Below are 5,831 nucleotides of genomic sequence, written 5' to 3'. Positions count from 1 at the left end.
TGCGTTTCTCTAATTTCTTCTTTGAATGAATGTCTTCTTTTTTCTGCTCTTGTATGATTCTACACTTAGAATAATTTGCATGTCTTCAAAGTACACCTTGACTGTGCAATCTCTTCGGGTAAAATACCTCTGTCACAACTTCTAATTTTGCTCATCTCGGCCTTGTCCTAACACTTGAAAATATTGTAACAAATATTTTCACAAGTGTTGCTTAGGACTTGTCACTTTCTTAATGTCTTCTATCAAGACTTCAGTTTTTCATATTTCAAGTTTTGACAACTTGGTAGTCTCGGCAAGTACGTAGATATTGTTTGAGCTTGACTTTAACTTGTAAATTTTTCTCAAAAATTTTAGCAAGTGTTTTAACCATCATCTTTTATCATAACCTCGGCTTAATTTAACACTTGTAAATTTTTCTCAAAATTTCAACAAGTGTTGAACCATCTTCCTTTCGATTCAACCTCGGTTTAACTATAACTTGTAAATTCACACAGAATTTCAACAAGTGTTAAATATCATCTCGGTTTAACTTCAACTTGTAAATTCACACAGAATTTCAACAAGTGTTAAATATCACATCGGTTTAACTTCAACTTGTAAATTCACACAGAATTTCAACAAGTGTTAAACATCATCTCGGTTTAACTTCAACTTGTAAATTCACACAGAATTTCAACAAGTGTTAAACCAATCTTCTTCCGATACGACCTCGATTTAACTTCAACTTGTAAATTCACACAGAATTTCAACAAGTGTTAAATATCACATCGGTTTAATTTCAACTTGTAAATTCACACAGAATTTCAACAAGTGTTAAATATGACGTTGGTTTAACTTCAACTTGTAAATTCACACAGAATTTCAACAAGTGTTAAACATCATCTCGGTTTAACTTCAACTTGTAAATTCACACAGAATTTCAACAAGTGTTAAATATGACATCGGTTTAACTTCAACTTGTAAATTCACACAGAATTTCAACAAGTGTTAAACATTATCTCGGTTTAACTTCAACTTGTAAATTCGCACAGAATTTCAACAAGTGTTAAATATCATCTCGGTTTAACTTGTAAATTCACACAGAATTTCAACAAGTGTTAAATATGATCTCGGTTTAATTTCAACTTGTAAATTGTCCACAAATTTCAACAAGTGTTAAACAGTGATTTCGGTTTAACTTCAACTTGTAAATTGTCTACAAATTTCAACAAGTGTTAAATAATGATCTCGGTTTAACTTCAACTTGTAAATTGTCCACAAATTTCAACAAGTGTTAAACAATGATCTCGGTTTAACTTCAACTTGTAAATTGTCCACAAATTTCAACAAGTGTTAAACAATGATTTCGGTTTAACTTCAACTTGTAAATTCACACAGAATTTCAATAAGTGTTAAACAATGATCTCGGTTTAACTTCAACTTGTAAATTGTCCACAAATTTCAACAAGTGTTAAACAATGATTTCGGTTTAATTTCAACTTGTAAATTGTCTACAAATTTCAACAAGTGTTAAACAATGATCTCGGTTTAACTTCAACTTGTAAATTGTCCACAAATTTCAACAAGTGTTAAACATCTTTGTCTTCTCTCTACCCCCTAATTGTGTGTTTCTTTTTTATCTTCTAGGATCTGAGATTTTGCTCACTGAACTCTTCTCTTCTCGGATTTAAGTGCCGAGCTCTTGTCTTCTGGAATCTTGGATCTACTCACTCAGGTTGAGCTCTTCTCTTCTCGGACCTACTCATCTAGGCCGAGATCATCTCTTCTAGGAGCTGGGATCCGGGATTTGCTCACTTAGGCTGAGCTCTTCTATACTCGAATGTCATCTCCTTGGGAGCGCTCATGCCCCCTGTCTTTGCGTCCCTTCTGGAAGAGTCTTCATTCTGTTTATGTCAACACATTCTCTATCTTTGCTAAACTCGGCGTTTCCGCTACGTTGATCTTGTACGATGATGGCCATCTATTCTCCTTTCTTTCCCACAGACGGCGCCAAATTGTGTGGGTGATTTTCCGACCACACTGTCCGCTTAGTAACCAGCTGGAGAGTACGAGCAGAATAAATGGCACCTGGCTGACCTGCAACAGAAAGAGAAGATTTCGACGGTGGTTCGTCCACCTGGGGGCACTCCGATGATCAAGTCAGTATATCTCTCAAAGATAAATCAAGTGCTAAACTCACAAGTTTGAGTATCAAAAGCATACCTTAGACCCATGGAGGTGCCTCTCTTTTATAGCCAACATAAACCTAGTCCCAATAGAAGCCTAACTTTTATGGACTCAGGATTACTGCAAATCTTGGACTCCCAGTAAGATTAGGATAAACTCTCTAAGAGTCTTATCTTAATACAAACTGAAGTCTTCTCTCATTCTAGAACTCTTGCCCCTCATCTGCTTATCTCGGATTCCGATGTCTTCGGAGGTAATCTCGGTCTATCCGAGATGACCTCGACAAAATAACCAGGACACGTGGTACCTCGGCTGACACATCAGTGTCACCTTGGCCACGTGTTGGTACTTAGAAAATACATCCCCACATATACATATTTGTGTGTGTGTATTAGAACATCATAATTTGGATGGAGATATGATAGAATTAATGAGAACTACTAACTTTTTCTTATGTATTTCAAATAAATTTCTCATCTTTAAGTCTTAATATCTCCACTAAGGCTATGCAAAATGCCGCCCAATCTGCTAAAATCGCATCGATTCGTATCAATCCGCACCGCTCTAATCGCTAACCGTGGTTTAAACTTTAAAATTTATAATCCGCCAACCGAACCGCTCCGCTGTAGTAAATACATATATATTTTTTAATTTTCAATGAAATATTAATGTAAAAATGAGTGTGAGAGAGATTTAAAATATAAAATTCATTACAAATTAGTGGTTATATATATAAAACATATTATGTAAAATTACTTTGTGTTATATATCTAAAAAATATTATACAAATTAGTGTTATATATTATGCAAATGTGTGATAATTAATTAGAATATTCTTCAATCCGCCAAAAACCGCCCAAACCGCAATTTTGTCAATCCGCTAATCCATTAACCCGTCATTCGATTTGTAATTTTACTCTCAAACCACACGAACCGCACCGCGCACACCCCTAGTCTCCACTTATAACGTAAGATTTTCATCCATTCAAATCACAAATCAAGAGTTACTCACATGTAGAAGTAACTCTAATCCTTCAAAATTAAGGCTTTTCCTAAACCGTTAAAATCAAACTTGTAATTATCTATAATTTAACCATTTTCTTCCCAAAATGTCATTTGATTTCATCATGACTAATCATTAGTAAGGGTTTTTCTAATTAAAGTGAATTTTGTTTTTGTTTTTGGTTTGGAGTTTTTTATTTTTCGTATTTTATTGTATTTAATGATTTTTTTAGTCATTTATTATTTATTTATTTTTTAGATACACCTAATTAAAATAGTGTGTGTTAAAATATGATCACACAACTAATGTGAAACTCACTCGAAGATTTAAGGAACAGAGTCGAAGAGCACATGCACTAGATAGGTCCAACAGCTACACACAATTAATAGAATACCTAAATCGGTGGCTACCTATCGGGAGGATATTTCGACGATCTTGTCAGCAACAATATCTCACAAGATAAAATTGACAGAGTAATAACTTTAAAACGTACCTTTGACCCATAAAAGTGCCTACCTTATATAACAAATTGTGCCCTTCTTACCTTAGAAGACTTGCTTCTCTAAACTCTTATCTGATAACACTTACTTTGGACTCATCTCTCTTCGAATGAGATTAACTCTCTCAAGAGTCGAACTTATCCAAACAAGGAGTCTATTATTATTAAGGACTCAAATCCCTCATCCAAATATCTCGGGTTCTGGTGTGATGTAATCACACCTCGGCCAAACACAACTATCCACGTGGCACCTCGCTTCACAGCCAAGCCATGTGGACAAATCTAAAATTATGTCCCTACATAAATGTATTTTAAAAAATAAAATATTTATAAAGAAATCTGAAAATAATTCAATAAGTATAAAATAAATAAATAAAAAATGTATTGAATTTTTTGCATTAATTTTTTGTATTTAGTGAAGTTTTAAAGATTTTTTGACAAGTTTTATACTTTTAAGTTTATCTAGATTAAAATGGATTAAAAGGTAAAAATAAACAAATAAATAAAATTGATTCAAATAATTAAAAAATTTACTAAAAACAAAAAAAAAAATATATATATATATATATATATATATAAAATGAAAACTCGAAAACTCATAAACCAAACAAAGAGGGTTCAAGATGAGAATATTTACCTCAATTGTGAGTTTAGAAGTTTTCCTCATGATTTCCATTCTTCATTATCTATTTTCTTTCACTTTCATGTCATAGTGTGCAACACTAATTCAAGTTTTAACGGATATGGGTACAATCAGGTGATGTATCGAACATATTGGGTGGCAGAATCTTTTGTGGTCTACCATGATAACACGTTGTAAAAAAATTAACCAATGTTTAAATGCCTCCAATTTTGAATTAATAAATGAAATTATATTATTTGGTTCTAATTTTTTGAATTCAATTTTATGAAAATTGATTTTTTTATGTTTCATATTTTTTTTTCTTGATTTTTTTTAATATTTTAAGTAATTTTTTTTTAAATTTTTTTTAGATACACATAATATAAAAATAATTAAAAATTATAATATTTGTGAATTTTTTTAAAAAAAATTCACAAAATACGAAAATTCAATGCAATTTGTATACTTGTGTATTTATTGATATTTTTAAATATTTTTTTTATAAATATTTTTTTTTAGGTACATTTAGGTTAGGTGCATCTAAAAAGTTTTTAACTTTTTTTTTTTACTAAAAACAAAAAAAAAATACAAAAAACAAAAAACTTAATTTAAAAAAAATTAAATTTAAAAAAGTTGAAACCATTTTTCCCCCCCCCCCCCCACCCTGTTCTTCAAACTACTCGGTGCTTTCGCAGTTTGTCCTTCTAAATCAAAGTAAAAGATAGGGAGATAATTGCTTTGTCATTAATGCCAAATGAAATTGAGTTTTTTTTCCTTATCTATTTTTAGAGGATGACTGAAAAGTCCTACTACGAAGATGGGTGCACCAATAAGTTTTCTTAACTTTTTGATACACTAAAAAGTCCTATTCATTTTTAATTGTTATTACAAAATCTTATTTTTATTTTTTAAAGATGTTTTTATAAAAAACATAACTAATTTTTGGGCTTTAGTGACAATTTAAAAAAAACTTCACAAAAAAATGTCATTAATTGTCATTTTTTAGCAATAGATTTTGAAAATTGTCACAAAAAAAATCACTAATTATAACGGGAATGAGTGCACTGCAAGACTAGACAAGTTGCTCCCTCGCCTCGCAGCGGCGGCATCTGTCTTTTGAGTTAAGTCATTTTCTAAGATAGCTCTACGATAATCCAAGCTGTAGCTCCACGAGTCTGCTCGGAACCGGTTGATTCCTGAGCCATTCGTTCTCCCCTCTCTGCTGGCATTTGCCATCCACTGAAGCAAATAAGAGAACCAATAGTGAATGAACTTAAAGAATTGCAGATTTTGACTGGATTGTACACCTTTGCGTTTTTTTAGAATTTGATCTATATAAATACTTATAGGACTTAATAATGCACAGGTCGTTGTAAAAATATTGTGAATAATTAACCCTTATTTTTATTTCTACTATGGGATGATTGGATTGGACTACTAAACATCTCTTGGTCCAATATGTACATACCTGTTATCACATTATGAGGCCCAATCTGACATTGTATGTGTCTGAGCCCTTCCAAATAAGAATTAAATTATTA

Source organism: Camellia sinensis, chromosome 5 (genome assembly GCF_055761805.1).
Source record: "Camellia sinensis isolate YWXY chromosome 5, ASM5576180v1, whole genome shotgun sequence".
In the NCBI taxonomy this organism is placed as follows: Eukaryota; Viridiplantae; Streptophyta; class Magnoliopsida; order Ericales; family Theaceae; genus Camellia; species Camellia sinensis.
Note: the sequence above shows the minus strand (reverse complement) of the source record.